Raw genomic sequence first — 16,940 nt, forward strand, 5'->3', positions numbered from 1 at the left:
AACAGGTGCACTATTACTAGATTACCAGCTTTTCATTAATTATCCATCCTGAAACTGGCTATCCTTCACACTGGTTAATTAAAGGAGCTGTATTGAAGTGCTCTACACCTTTAAGTCAAATCAAGTGAAATTCCCCTGGATCAAACCTTGTATTTTTCCTAGGCAGATGTTCAGAAGGTGTTGATTGGAGCTGTGGGATGTTTCCTGTAATTACTTAATAGAGGTGGTGATGGAAAAGTGATGAGAAACTGGGGAAAGATCTATTGTTGCATATGTTGCTCTTGCAAATATTTAGTATAATAGAGAAACAGCCTTCAGAATCACTGAGGAGACTGAGCTGGTACTGCTCAGTCATACTGCAAAGCAGTGCTTTGTGGTACTGTACTTATCAGATGTTGTGGCATGCTCAAGGACTATAGCAGGAGCAGCTTAATATGATGATAAAATGACATGACTGATCCAAGGAATTCCTATTTTTACTTTATTGTTAAGGCACTCTAATACTTCTGCAGGTGAATGTATTCTTTTCACTGACCCTGATATGAAGGTGCTGTGGTCAGCTGCTCAGTTTGCAGCGACTTTCCCTTCCTACACTGATCTGTAGCGACGCAGTTTTCTTTTCAGACTCATTTTATTAATTGCATCTCTTGGTAGGAGCATCTTATCTTCTGCTGGTTACTGGTGCTGTCTTTACTGTTGCAGTTAAAAATATATTCAGAAAGAGAGTATAATTGAGGCCAGGAAGAATTTCAAAAATACCCATTCTTTTTTGGAGCAGCCTCATTGCAGGACTATCTGCAAAGATACATGAGAAAATACTGGGTAGTTGTGCCATGCCTCCTAAGTCAGTGGGTCAAAAAAGGCCATGTCTGTCACCCTTTTATTCCAGTGCCACCTTGCCTGTGATGACAACCTGAGGACTTAGCAAAGCAGAGTTCTTTGTTGCTGTGGGTTTGGCTGCCGTGGCCAGTACTGTATATTCTGCTGCAAGGAAGGAAGGAGTGATGTACCCTGAGCATCACTGCCGTGGTGCCTCAGCAGGGTGCTTGTGAGTCTGCTGTGTGTAAGGGGCAAGCACTTCAACTCTGTATCAGCACCCAACTGTTTTATATATAGTTAAATATCAAATCCATCCTTGGAATTAGCTGGATGTTTCTGTGAATATGTCATCCTTACTGCTGATCCTGGAATACTACTCTGTCCTCACCAAATCAATCTCATTTAAAGGTGCAAGATGATAATGAGGCAAATCTGGATGTTTTAAAAATAATGCCTCAACTTTCAGAAGTTTCCAGCAGAGGATGTTCTGAGCTAAAGTGCCATCTTAGTGACATGAGGACTACTTCTCTGCCCATCACTGTTGATTAATGATACATGAAGTTTCTTTTGTTCTGGTTTTCTTATTTGTTTTATAATATTTCTTAAGAATCTGAGCTTCTGACGTGGGAGGAATCTGTTTCATTGCTTAGCAAAAGGAAAAGATTCCATTTTTTTGATGGTTGTTTACTGTTAGTCAAGCAAAAGCTTTCATTTGCAAGTGAGATCCACATAGATGTTGACTTCTGCAAAGAAAATATCTTCAGCATTGTTAGTTTTGGATTCCACTTCCACATCACTCTTTTTAGGTATCTGTTAAGTTTCTGTCTCTGGTCTACAACAGACGCTCAAAAAGATTCAGTCTTTCAAAGTTGTAGGCAGGCGTCAGCTTTATCCTCTTAACCTCCACGGATGCCTGTGTTGCTGCTGCTGTACTAATGCATCTGGAACTGTTTCCTAGATGCTCCTGGATACAGATTGCTGTATTTTCCAACTATGGCATTTTTGTCTGGGGGAAAGGACTGATGTAGACTCTACCACTCAGGGCTGCAGCTAGCTGAGAATCTGGAAGTCACAAAACACTTTTCTCCTCCTTAATAAAGGCACTGACCCACCTGATCTAGGGCTTTGTAGAGAATGAAGTGTCAGGTTTTGTCTCCCATGGGAACTAGGAGCATCCTAGGAAGTCTTGTTGCATCCTGGATGGGTCCTACCTGGAGCTGGTGGGCTGTGTGAAGCTGTACTACACAGCTCCATTCACCAGTTAGCACAGCAGGTGTGCAAACACGGCTTGAACAAATTGATCTTTACAGCAGTTGTTCAATATGTGTGACTATTTTGTCACCTTCTGTTAGTCACACATGCCAGAGAGCATTTGCAAAGGGATTCTACCTACTCCTGCATGCAGCGCCACGCTCAAAGATTAATCTCTGTGGTCCAGTTTGAAATCTCAGAATCTGTGGGCTGTGTAAAAGTATGTTAATACAGTGATGCTCAAAATGTTGATTTAGGCTCATCTTCCTTTTCATTGTGTATTTCAAGAAAATCATTCATGGAAAATACTGACACAGTCTTCTGTATCAGGAGCTAGAATTTAAGTGCAAGTCACAAGTTGATTCTCCTAATTGTCCCAGATTCCTAAAGTTGGCACTTGGAGGTCAGTTAGTGTGTTGCCTTAGAGTTGGGACCATCCTGGACAGCTTTCTTCTGCCTGGCCAGGCAGATTGGCTGACAAGGTCTTACATATTTCTCTGGGCAAAAATCTGTGATTGGATCTTTTTTCCGAGTAATTGGGATGCTGTCAGAATTTGACTGGGGTTCCTGTTCTGCTGGATGCATCCTCCTTAGTAGCAGAAAACTTGTCCTGGGAAGAGTTACTTGGTAAAATGACCAAAGCCCATGGCAGATGGTGCTACAGAAGGTGAATATGTTGTCAGCAAGTCTGGACTGCGTGATGGTGCCAAGGGGCTCTGATGTCCATCAGTTCCACACAGGTTCTTTTAGCTGCTGCTCTGCATCCTCAGAGTAAAGGCTTTTCCATTCTTCCACATTTTGGAAGGTTTGTTAAACTTTGTGTTGGAGATTCAATTTCACAGTAAGTCTTCTATTATTTTTTTTTATGAAAAAGCTATTAAACCACTGACAGCATGTCCCGGTCTTCATTTGCTAAATAAAACCGCCTTTCTGTTGCATTAACATTTCCAGTAGAAGCATGGATAACTGAACCTTTTGATGCTGCTCTGGTTTTAGGGTAAAAATTCCCAGAGTTCACTTTTACCTAGGGTGGTGTTTGAATTTCATTTAATTAAAAGAAGAGGATTAATTTTGTGGATTAATGTTGTGTATTTTATTCTTATGTCCCCTGGCACCTCCTACCTGAACAATTAGAGACGGGGGTGTGGGGGTGTGTGGAGTAGAATACATATATCACATGTGTAGAGTGGAATATATGCATCACATTGGATACATACAGGACTCTGGTTTGCCTCACAAGTTGTTTTACTGCAAGAATTGCTCAGTGAGGGTGAGGCTTCATGCAGCTTTTACCTGACTCCCAGCTCCCTGCAGAAAGACCCATGCTAACTGCTTCCCTGCTCCTGGTGATGTGCTCCTGCTCAGTCCTTTTTGCCAGCCCTGAAGTAGTCCAGGGAGTAAAACCCCAGCAGAAATCTGCCTGGTAGATATGTCACTGACTTCAGAGGCTGATGGGGCTCACGCCAAGGAACCAAGCAAGGACAGGGCTGGCACCTTTTGGCATTGAAGAGCAGGTCAGAATAACGCTTGGGTCAGCTGTAAGCTCAAATGGCAAATGCTCTTAAAACTCTGAGCTACACGTGCAGAGAGCAGGGACTCGGGACATGGAGACTGCTCCAAGCATGTTTTTCTGGGGTTTGGATACGTGTATGCTTTCACCTGAAAATTTCATCTCTGAATTTGTACCTGCTGTGCCTCTGAACAGAATTTGAACAATCAAACAGCTCTATTTACATGAGCTCTCAGGTAAGTATAAATCAAGGTCTAACTATCAAGCATGTTCCTAATATATTTTAAACAAAGCACCCATCCCAAAGTAAATGGTGCATCTTTGATAGGTTAGGTATATAAATGAAGCAGTGTATCCAAGGAAATGCTATTCCTCTTCAACTACTACTCCTTATTAAACACTGAAGTGTTAATCTTGCTCTGGATTGTCTCATCAGATACCAAACCTCTCTCAGGAGAAAGAAAATCTGCTTGGCTGTCCTCATCTGCCATCTGATGAGTTTGGAGCATTTCCTGAACTCCTTAGTTGTGTGAGGATCTTGCAGACTCCCCTCCAGGAGCCTTGTGAGCAAGCACGTGCCCTGACTGCAGGTCCTGAGCCAGGCTGGGGATCTGCCATGGTTCCTGGGCCAGCTCGGGTGCTTGGCAGAGCTCTGCCCTTGTGCTGGTACTTGGAGAGATACAGGCTCTGTCTGTGCGTGCGCTTTCTCTCACTCTCCAGACAATCTGCCTCACTTCTGTGGCAGCTGAAACTGTTTGGTGCCAGGTTGGGGTGTGAGGGGGTGCACAGAACACAGTATTTGAGCTGGTCCAGTGCTGCCCCTGGCTCAGCAGAGACAGACCTAGCGCATGGCCTGATAAAAAGCCTCTGCTTCAGCTGGCACTTCTTTACCTAATTGGACTTTTTAGTGCAGTAGTAGCTGAGGAAACTCCGAAGTGCGGGAATCTCTCACACATGCAAGGCATCCAGCTCTGGAGGGTCAGAGCAAGAGCACCACCAAAATGAGAATTCAGAAAACCATTATCAGGGTCAGCACTCACCTGAGCTGCATTGGGCAGTGCTATTTTGGCCAACTCAGATCTAATTTTGGTAATGCTGGGCCAGACCCATGTTTCAATGGAAACTGGATTCCTTTTGCTTAAAAATGAACGTCACCAATTTTGGGGCTCTGATACCCCACCTAGAATAATCTTTGGTATAAGCCCCTAAATCTCTGTGCTTCTTTCCTAGATAACATTCGTGGCTTTCTCTCCTGATTGTTAATATATTTGAATTTTTACATTCTCTAGTACCCAGAGTCAGTAGTGATTGTCCTTGATCAATATAAGATTAAGTGGAGTTTGTATGCTAGGTGTAGTTTTGTGACTGATTTATTTTAATCTGAAATGTCAGCAATTGTTGCAAGCTACTTGAGATTAAAGGTTCAATTTAGAATAGATCAGAAGGCAACATTTTGATAGGTGGTTCATAAGAGTTTGTTCCATGCTTTTGTATTTTTCACATGACTTCCCTTCAGGGCATTGGCAAAGTGTAACAGTGGTTTGAGTTACACAAGAATCTGCCTTTTGCAGTTGGGAGTGGGAGTGGTACACATCATCCCTGGACACTATTTAGTAAGAGACTTTATTTCAGGCATGCTACAGATTGATTATTCAACATTTAGTAGTCTGAAAACAAATCTTCATTATCATGCATTGACTCAAATAGGTGCTACTATTTTTAGGAAACTACTCATATCACAAAATTAACTTCTGCTCACATCCCGTGTGCCGACCCATGGGCACTAGATTGTGTAAGATACAGTGTGAAATGCCTCAGGCTTTCATGGTGATATATAGTTTTTGATGGGGACCACCTAAAAGAAAACTGCTGTTAACTTTTACATTGTTGTTTAGAAAAAAAAATCTCATATATCTAATGAGGTTCTGTTCTTTTTACTGCTTTGTTCAGCTCCAGTGGGATTTGGATTATTGCAAGAGTTTTCTCAACGAAATTTTGTTAATCACATTTTTTCAGCAATGGCATTCCAGGCTGACAAATAGGAATATTGAAATAACCTCATATTTTGTACCTCTTCATAGCAGAGTTTATAAGATTTCCTCTTTAGAGCTGGAGTCATTAATTCAGTTACACAGAATTACTCAAGAGACAGAATTTCTACCTGGGGATCTAGCACAGTTGTGATGCTTTTGATGCGCTTTTTTAATACCACCTTTTTTTTTTCCCCCAGGCAAGCTGTACATAAATGAGGAGTGTTGGCATAAACAGTGAACCCTAAAACCCCAGAACTGAAAAAACCTGTGAGAATCTAGTACTTTTCTGAGGGAAGGAAAAAGGTAAAAGTTAAGTCAGATTTGCCTGTTCATTTTGTTACACACTTGAGTTCTGCACAGATTGGAAATTTTCAGGGAAATTGTATTCAATATCATTAAATGCTGTCTTTTTGGTGTGCTTTTACATTTCGTGGAATTTCCCAGGATGAGTGACAGGACTTTTGTGAACTATGGGAAATATTTTTAACTGGATTTACTTTTCAATATTAATCTAAAATGCAGAGATTATTAATACATTTTAATCAATGCAGAAATAGGCTATAGTGACTTTAGAGACTTCCCTGAACTGAGAAATCAGCCTGATTATTTTTCCCATTTTGAGCCATCGGGACCATTTTATTTGAAATGTTACTCTTCCTTTTAAGTATTTGAGGCTTGTTTTTCTTCTCAGCACACTTTTATGTCTCTTAAATTGCTTGTTATGTCCTGTCAGTGATCTTAATCTTTGGTCAGGGTTTGTGCCCCCTCTTCTTCTTTCTGCACCAAAGTGTCCTGCTGGGATATTTCAATCATGCAATTTCTCTTTTTCTAGGTTAAAGGTTTTTTATCCTCCATTGCCTTTTTATGATCTTGATACTGAAGTTTTGACTCTCATGGGCTCATCTTCCTCCACCTAGTTTTGTCTTCCTGCTGCCCTTCACCTCCTTTTGTCAGTCTCCTTCTGCTGTAAAAGGGCAATGCCCCTCCCATAGAGTTCTCAGTGGACAGCACATGTAGAAATACAGAATCATAAGGGAAAAGACCTCCAAGATCACTGCATCCAACTGTTAACTTGGCACTGCCATGTTCACCACTAAATCATGCCCCCAAATGCCCCATCTACACATCTTTTAAACGCTTTCAGGATGGTGATTTCACTGGGCAGTCTGTTCCAGTGCTTGACCACCCTTTTCATGAAGAAATTTTTACTAATACCCAGACTAAACCTCTCCTGGTGCAACTTAAGATGATTTCCTCTCATCCTGTCACTTCCTATGTGTGAGAAGAGACGGACCTCTGCCTTGCTACAGCCTCCTGTCAGGCAGTTGTAGAGTGGTGAAAAGGTCTCTCTTTACTCCAGCCTGAACTGCCCCAGTTTCTTCAGCCATTTCTCATAAGATTTATGCTCTTGACCCTTCCCCAGCTTCATTGTCCTTCTCTGGACCTGCTCCAGCACTGTCATTCTTGTGCTGGGGAGCCCAAAACGGAGCCTGGTTCTCATGGTGCAACCTCACCAGTGCCGAGTGCCGGGGGACAATCACTGCCCTGGTCCTGCTGGCCCTGCTAGTGCTGCTACAAGCCAAAATGCCAGTGGCCTTTTAGGCCAAATAGTGTTACAGGTCGCTGGCCATTTCCTCTTGGATTATGAGGGATTCATTCTGCTCCCTATCCTCGTCTTCCACCTTAGGGGCTGAGTACCCAGAGATCGCCGTGGAAGCCTACGCCAGTAGGGCTTTAATTACCTCAGCCTTTTCCTCATCCCTTGTCCCTGTGTTTCTCCCGGCATCCAGGGGAGGATGGGGAGCACCTTTTGTTGCCGGTGTCAGTCGGTCTCGCAGGAGCGCTGCGGCTCCCGCCGGGACAGCCTCGTTCTCCGGGAGCCGCCGGCCGCCGCGTGGTGGCGCTGCTCGCGCGGGACAGCGGCGGCTCGGCCGCATCCACCGCATCCACCGCATCCATCGTATCCATCGCATCCACCGCATCCATCGCATCCACCGCATCCACCGCATCCATCGTATCCATCGTATCCATCACATCCATCTCTTCCCACCGCAACCACCGCATCCACCGCATCCATCGTATCCATCGTATCCATCACATCCATCTCTTCCCACTGCATCCACCGCATCCACCGCATCCACCGCATCCATCGTATCCATCGTATCCATCACATCCATCTCTTCCCACTGCATCCACCGCATCCACCGCATCCACCGCATCCACTGCATCCACCGCATCCACCGCATCCACCGCATCCATCACATCCATCTCTTCCCACCGCATCCACCGCATCCACCGCATCCATCGCATCCACCGCATCCACCGCATCCATCTCTTCCCACCGCATCCACCGCATCCACCACATCCACCGCATCCACCGCATCCATCGTATCCACCGCATCCATCGTATCCATCTCTTCCCACCGCATCCACCGCATCCATCTCTTCCCACCACATCCACCGCATCCACCGCATCCATTGCATCCACCGCATCCACCGCATCCATCTCTTCCCACCGCATCCACCGCATCCACTGCATCCACCGCATCCATCGTATCCATCGTATCCATTGCATCCATCACATCCATCTCTTCCCACCACATCCACCGCATCCATTGCATCCACCGCATCCATTGCATCCATCCCATCCATCTCTTCCCACCACATCCACCGCATCCACCGCATCCACCGCATCCACCGCATCCACTGCATCCATCTTATCCATTGCATCCATCGCATCCATCTCTTCCCACTGCATCCACCACATCCATCACTTCCCTCCACATCCACCACATCCCTCTCTTCCCACCGCATCCACCACATCCATGGCAACCATCGCTTCCCACTGCATCCACCCCACCCACCACATCCACTTCATCCATTGTTTCCATTGCATCCATCACCTCCTTTGCTTCCCTCCACATCCATTGCATCCACTGCATCCATCGCTTCCATCACATCCATTGCATCCATTGCTTCCCTCCTCCTCCTCCTTCCACTGCATCCATCCCCTCCATCGCCCCTGCCTTCCTCCATCACCCGCTGCCCCAGCCTGGTGAGATTGGGCTGCGGGGATCCACTGGGCTCAGGACAAAATTCGCCTCCTCTGGCAGTTTTCCCCAAAGTGGCTGCAGCAGCAGCGCAGAGGGGAGGCACAGGTTGGTGGATGAAGGTGACAGGATGCCAGCATTGTGTGACACATCCTGGGGCTGTTTTCCATACTCATGCTGTTTCCCCAGCTCTTGACCACCTACACCTTAACCGTATCTCCACGGTGTTTCCCAGAAGTGTGGGCAGAACAGAACTCAATTTGAGGCAAATTTAAACTTTTGTAGACCTTCACCAGGCACAAACCCCACCAGCTCCCTCTGGAAAACTGTCTTCTTCCAGTGCTACAGCTGGTTTCCTGTAATCAAACCCCCAAGGGACCCTGGTTTTTCCCACATTAAAGATGGACTGAAGACACAGGGCTGGGTGAAAAACATTTGAATGTGTTTTATCATTATTTTGGTGCATCTTTCTGTTTCCTAAGCTGCCATTGCATCTTTCTGCCAAAGGTGTTATGGCAAATTGAATTTCTAAAGGGTACCTTTTAAAAGAATAAGATCCAAACATTTAAAAGGTTGGCACTTGGTCTGTTGTGAGTGTTGCAGATCTGTCTAAACCTTAGGCTCTCCTCTGTGCACGTGGGCTTGCAGCACCTGCAGGAGAGGGCAATACACAGTCTGCTGATGGTGTTCAGCCTCACCTTTCCTCCTCCCTCACAGTGCTCATCCAAATCTGCCCCTGAAGACCCTGGCCTAAGCTACTATAAAGTAATGGTGAGCAAAAGCCTTTTAGGAAGAAGAGGGTTTTGGGTATTCCTATGTCATCCTGGAAAAATGCTTGATTTCAAAGCCTGTGTTTGAACTGGTTTTGCAGGTTAGTGCACTTCTTTGGTTTTCCCCTTTGAGTCCCTCCTTACTTAGCTGAAATAATCAGTTTTAATGTAAAATATAATAACATAGCATTTGCTAAAACAATAAAAGGATCCAGCCATGAAGGCTTTGCTCTCTCAGCTGCTACTTAACTGAAGTGGATGATGCCATTTTGCAATGACTGCAGCTTTCACCAGGCCTGCTCCAGTGGTATGGCTCAGCCCTCTGTCTGGCCTGTCTGGATGTTCTTTCTTTCAAGAATTTTATATACTTGGGAACACAACTGGGAAATTACTGGGGAAAATATTGCTTTCATGCTGTGTTTTTACTCAGTGTTGGCACATTCTGTCCCTCCAAATCTCAGTGATTAAATGAGGAGGCTTTTGACCCTGAAGATGACAAGTAAATTCACTTGATTTGCCAAACTAGAAATGAAGTGTCTTGTGAGGAGGGAGTGGTCATGAATTTTTTCTGCCTCCATTACCCTTGTTCTTCCTCTCTGCACTCATCCTACCTCCCCACTCTCATATGTGGCAGAGCTGCTTCAGTCCCTTGATTGACCCTAAATATCAACATATATGACTGCAGCATACATGACATGCACTGTGTTTGGGTGTGCATACCTAGCCCCAAACCTCAGCCAACCTGGAGGTCACCAGGTTATTTTTAAGACTTGCTCCTTCCTAGAGGGGCATGGTTTGAAATTGCTTCTCTTTCCACTCCATGGTCCAGAGTGTCTGCAGTGTCAAGTCCAGAGAAGGGGAAACATCAGCTTGCTTCCCCCAAATGACCAGAGAAGTTCACTCAGTGTCGCTGCTGATGAAAGGCAGAGCTGAGCTGCCCTGGAATGGCAAGGTCCTTTGGTACCTGCTCCCCTTAGGCCACACTCCCTTGTGCTCGGTTTGCTCCCCTGTGGTGGGAATGAGGCAGAAGACCCCCTCCAGGCACAGTGCTTGCCCTTCAGAAACCCCGCAGGAGGAGGCAGAAGGACAGGAACCGGTCACCCGGGATTGGCCTGCCCTCTTTCCAAAGAAATGGAGCTTGACTTCCAGCTGACCTTCAGTCTTTTACAAGCTAAAAGAGAGAGAGTTACAGAATTGTTAACAGCTATTTTATTGCACTTACAGATTGTGTGAGTTGCGTTTTATTGGAATGCAGCACTTGGCAGGTTCTGAGTTTGGCTGCAAGGGGAAGTTGAAGGGCTGTGGTTTTACTCCAGCATGTTAACCCCCTGCTTCCAGCATCTCCTGCTGTGCTGAGCTAAGCCAAATGCTTGGGTACAGCTGCAACCTGTTTCTTTACAGAGGTGCCATGCCAAAAAACTGTGATGTGAAGCTAGTAGTTTCTGACCATAAGAGAATGGTCAGGGGGTTGTGGGTATCTAGAGACAGGAATAGTTTTTGATCAAAGTTCCATTTACTAAGGCTATGGCTTGACAAAAGGCCTTGGAAGCAGAGTGTGGCAGTGCTCAGCCTCTGCTGGGGAGGCTCTGGCTCCTGCTGGCATTTGCTGGAGGTGCATTCCCAGTGCAAAGCTGGTGAGAGGGGGGGACTGCAGGCTGTGACTCCCAGAGACATTTTCACAAGGTGCTTCTATTGATGGAGGAGAGCAGTTATGTGGGATTCCTTGTTTCTTGAAGGAATGTTAATATGTGCTTTTGAAAGCGTTTTTGATGAATATCCATACTGGGTACAAAGCAAGAAAATCACCTTAGATCTTGCCTGTCAGCTTTGTTTTCCTGGATGCATCTTCTCTTTTAGCACAGCTTGTTGCTCCATGACAGCAGCTCTCCTCTGCATTTCTGCCTAAGTGTCCCTTGCTTCTTATAGGGTTGTGTAAGTTCATTTTATTTCTGGCTTCTGCAATCTGGGAGGCAGATAATTTGGACAAGAGACTGGGAATGCTGTGACTGCCCATTCTCTTTGCTCTGCTCTCTGCCCTGATTTGTCATCTTTCTGTTTTCACAAAGGAAGAGGCCCTGGCAGCTCCCACAAGATGTGGGATTTTCTAGTCTGTTATGTTCATCCTGGGGTATACTGGAGACAAAACAAATTCTGTTGACCAGCCCAGCTTGGCAGCATAAACAGAATGTTGCAACAAGATGATTAAGAACCTAGCTGATGGATTTTAATGTGAGAACTGAGACTTGGCTCCTGTATATTTGACTTCCCAAATATGCTTGGACACAGGCTGGTTTCTTAGTCAAAATACCTCCTCTGTACCACAGAGCCATATCTTGAATTAAGAATGCATTTCCCTGGGAGTGACCTGGGTGGAGATCCTGTCCCTTACTTGCTTATTCATGGGTCAAATGAAGCCCTGCAGCTGAAAGGGTCACAATGTCTTCTGTGGGTTTGGGTTGTGCCAACAGTTGATCAGTGCTCAGTGGAAACTCGTCTAGATTTGGGGGAGAAATTATGGAAATGGCCCTCATCATTTCAGTTGAGGATAGGAAATAGATGTTTCTGAGTCCCAAAAAGGATTTGGAGCATTTAATGAAATAACCCTCACACTGCACAGCCAGTACATTTTAAAACAAGATACAATGACAGCCACGAAAAGTAGTGAGAAAAGAAAGAGAAAACTGAGATTCTTAGCTTGTTTATTAATCTGTTTGAACACCAATCTGCAACAATTTGGTATTAGGTGAATTAGCCTGTCCAAAATTCCCTCTAACACTTGCATGCAGCTAAGTAATGAATTTTGGGGTAGATTTTCTAACCCAGACATGATTATCCCCCCATGTTTTTACCCATCAGTGACAACTCTACAAGCTTGCTTCCCTTTCCTATCACACCCCCACTCCCCGGCAGTCCTTGCCTCTGAGAGCTCAGGCTTTCCCAGGTCCTGTAGTTGAGGTACCATGGTGCACATGCCCACTGCAAAGTGTTACAAGTTAAAAAAAAAAAAAACCAAAAAATTCCAAACTTATAAATCCTAAGTGTTTCTGGATGTGTCAAAAAATATGTAGGCTTGAAGAAATCTCTTGACTTAAATACACAGAAACACTTCTTTCAACATTGAGAGGAGGCACAACCTTGAGTTATTTATTCCTGATTCTTCGGAAAATAATTTAAGGCATCAGTTCATGAACAGTTTAGAAATGGCTCTGTTGTGGTAGCCACCTGTCTGCATCTGGGCTAGGGAGGTATAACCTTGATCTTGAACCCAGTCCTTCTGAGACTGGGGAAACGTGGTGGACTGTAGTAAGTTAAAACATAACCTGTCTGGAGAGTAGACTAAAACAGTAGGGGGACATAGTTACCATCTCTTTCATAATGTTCAACACAGAAAGAGCCAACCTCATTATGTTTTCAGAGATATTGAAGATAAATGGTAAGAAAAATAGCTAAAATAACACAGCTGAAAACTTTTACCTGACTCCTTTTGAATATCAGGGGTTTTAACACCTAACACATGTACTAGTGCTGACAAAGTACCTAATGCTACCAATGGTACCTATGCACACTAAGGAAAAAACAGTTCTCTCATATGTTGGGCTTCTCTTACATAATGCAGGTGCCTACTTAAATGAGACACCAGCTCACCTGGGTGAATCTGGGCTCCCCTTCTGACAAGGTAGTGAGAAGAGCTGATGTCTAGAATTGGTGCAACCAGCCCAAATTCTGCTGTTGTGAGACAAGCTGCACTGGCAGCCAGAAGCAATACCCTTGTTCAGAAGCTAATGAGGGGGATTTGTTGTGGCTCTAATGGTGTTCTTACTCCTCAACAGCTTTAAGAGACTTTTTCATCTGGCCTTTTCAGATTATGAGAAAACTGGTTCTGACTGAGATGAATTTATAGGGAATCCCAGCACAGCCACATAATCCCTCCAGCCAGAGCCATCTGCTGCAGCTTCCCCAGCTACATCAGTTTAATGAGAAGTAGCATCTCTGCCCTCTTTTTGCAACATAATAAGAGAGCAGGAGGCAGCTGGGCTGGGAGACAGCCTGTTACCCCCCAGCCCCAGCATCTGTGAATGAATAGGGGTAACAAAGGAGAATTTCACATGGCTAAGAGGTGGACTGGGACACAGCCTGAGAGGCAGGAATGGTGGAACACAGTGCTGCTGGAGCCCAGACCTACCTTGACCTGACGCTCTGAGGGCCAGGCCCACATGGTCACCACAAACACCTTGTGTTGCAGGCTGGATCCTGGGCTGGGTTCCAGGGACTGAACTCCACATTTTTCTCCTGGTGAGGGTGTGAAGACCAACATCCTCCAGTGTGGAGAATAGTTCTGGGGAAACTTCTGCAGAAGCAGACTGCAAGAGCTGGGTGAGGAAAAGTCAGGTAGAGAAAGGATCATCATTCCACAGGCCCAGACAGAGTGGATGCTGAAAATGCAAAAGCTGGGAAGCTGAGAGTTTGCAGCAGCATTGCTGATGAGAGAGGGAACACTGTTCTGCAAAGGGAAGTCGGAACCTGTTCCTCAGCAGGAAAGATTGACTGGATCCTTGCCCAAACACCAAGTGGGGATTGAACAGCATCAGTCAGAAGGGAACACCACATTCCTCAGTGGCTGCATGAGCTGCGGCTGCTGCACAAAGAAAAGGTGAAGGCTTTCACAAGAGTTACTGGCTCTGTCAGTGAGGATGACAGGGAAAGAGGTAGCACTGTGGCTGCACATGTTCCTGCAGGCTTCTGCAGTAGGAAAATCAGTTGGACCAGGCTGTCTTTCAGCATCCAGCAATGTCATCCAGAGCACAGAGTGTGGCGGGCGGTCACGGAGGGCTATAACCATCTGCACATCTGCTGGGAAAGGATGAGTGGGATGCAGACTGGCAAGAAATTCCAGCACTTGTTGCCATAATGTGTTTCATAAATATATGTGCCTATTCCTACCTATATGAATGAGATGGAAAATTATTTTTTTCACCTTCTTTATATATTTAAGAAAGAATTAAAAGAGGTAAATTCTAGGTTTGAGTCTAACCAGTAAAACAAATCAGGTTGACTGTGAAGATAAAAGGCAATGTATTTACCATTCAGGAATACAAAGTGAGAGGAGAGCAAACTATAGATAAAAGTCTTGAGTAAAATCAGAATTAGTAGGTAATTTCAGGTAGGGAGCCTGAAGGAAAAAGGAGTGAAGCAGAATTGGCAATTTCTTTAAATAATAATTAAAATAGGAGTCCCAAGAATGCCAAAAGAATTTGTTCCAACATGGATCGAGGTAAGAAAAAGCAGTAAGAGGTGATACTGGCTACAATATGATCTCTTGCTTCCCAAGGTAGGGGAGCACAGAAAGTGAAAAGTATTTTTCCTGAAAAACATGGAATGAAACTCCTTGGTGAAAAAAACAACTGTGCACAGAGGAAAGCCCACCACAGGAACACAGCTGGGGAGCAGCTGCTGGGAAGCAGCCCTTTGGAAGGTGTCTGGGAGTCCCATCTGTGTCCCACAAGCTGAATGTGGTATTGGCAGTGCATCTGCCACACAAAAACACCTTGGCTGACACTAGCTTTCCCAAACTCCCTTCCTAGTGAACAGTTAGCCCTTGTACTGAAATTTGGACTGCCTAAGCTAGACAACTCTTCAGGAATATCCTCTGGAGCAGCCTTAAAATTTGCAACAGGGAGATTAATTTCTTCCCTTTGGAGGTCAGTTCAGGATTTGTCTGAGAGTGTTGCTGTTGCAGAAAAGCAGCAAATTCAGAGGTATATGCTATGTTCCAGCCTGCAAAATCTACCAAGGAGGGTCTGAGGTGTAGGGTGGGGTCTGTATTTGCAGACAAGAAAGAGGACAATGATCTCCAAAACATGATGTGACAGAGATTAAAAACAGGGGTAGCTTAGCTGGGGGCAGCCTAAGGGGGAAAGAGGGGGTTGCACATGCAATATACAAATCTTCAAATATATAGAGGGTTGTTGCAAGAAACATAAGTTTTTCTGTGTCCTTGGCAGGTAGGACAAGGAATAAGCAGCTCTGACTGCCCTATGTTGGTTTTTTTTTTTTCAGTCAACTGTTACTTTTATTTTTCTTTGGTTCTGAAGTGATTATGTATGCCATGATACTTTATAGCTGTCTGCAGCTCTTTCCTTGTAATTTCTGGATGATTGTAGATGAACTTCCAACATCTGTAGAACTTGATGACTTCAATTTTGGATGCTGAACAAGTCTCACACGTTATTTTATGTACTGGAGCAAGAGTCTAGTGTGGGGTAGGGCAGCACTTTGCGTAATTCAATTATTTCTGCAGATTGATTGAGAAATACAGTTCATTTCTGCTTCTTTCATCTGTTCTTAAAGGGTCAAACAGGATGGTGATTTCTGCAGGGATATGCCTACTATTTCCTAAAGTTTTTCTGTAAGGGTTCTGTTCAAGAGAAAGCCAAATGAAGAGAAGGGCTTTTGTATGGAGGTTGACTGGACCCCTGCAGTGGAGCACTGTCCACAGGACACTGCCTTCTGCTGAGGGAAAAACACCTGTTGAAGTAAGTGTGATGTTTTCCAGTGGGGATACTTGAATGGGTGTTTGCTGCTGGGTGTGCAAACTCACTGACTCATTCTGGCTGTAGGTGCTGCTGACAACTTGCTCTGCTTCCCGTGTCCATCATGCTCAGACCTGGTTTGTAACCATCACCCTGTGCTAATATATTCTGTGGCAAATGGGAGCTTAGCACCACCAAATTCCCCTGAAGGATCCCACTCTTCAACATGGAGTTTGGAGGAAATAAGAAGCTCGTGAATGAGTTATTGTGCTTTCTGAATCAGCTGTAGGATTGTTTTTGGTAGTGGTCCAGTGAAGTTTAATATTGTGATAAGAGCAATGGGGGCTGGTGACAGAATTACATGTTTCCCAATTTATAGTGAATCAATTAACATTTATTTCTCTTGCTTCAGAATTGGCATGTGCATTTTTATTTAGGATCATCGCCTGTACCACAGTTGAGAAAATGAAGGTCTTTTAATGGAATATCATGAGAATTAATCATTTTTGCTGTTTTTAATACTGGGCTTTAGGGACCTTCTAGAAGAAACATGCTTTATAAGCTGAAGGTATCTGCTGACACACCATCTGCCAGTCCCTGCTGGTTGATGATGGTAAGTCATTGCATACCACCACATTTTTAAGCAATCTGTGTGAGGGAGTCTGAGGCAGCTGTGTAGTATTAAGGATTAAGGTAGGACCCTGGCTCAGTTTCTATTTTCAGGTTTCTGACAACCCCTTCTTTCAACACAAATGAAGTAAATCTCTGACAGAAATGTAGTGAGAAGGACTGCTACAGATGTGCCAGCAAAGAGGGAAGGCGCATGCCTTCTCAAAAAGCCACGTCATTTGTGCTTTCCTAATTATGTCACTGAAATCAGAAAGGAAAAACTCAGTCAGCCACAGTGAGATATTCCTCACCCAAGTGTTCCTGCAGCACCATCAGGGATGGAGTAGGCCATGGGGAGACTTGTTTTC

Source organism: Cyanistes caeruleus, chromosome 1, assembly GCF_971803275.1.
Source record: "Cyanistes caeruleus chromosome 1, bCyaCae1.hap1.1, whole genome shotgun sequence".
NCBI classification, from domain to species: domain Eukaryota; kingdom Metazoa; phylum Chordata; class Aves; order Passeriformes; family Paridae; genus Cyanistes; species Cyanistes caeruleus.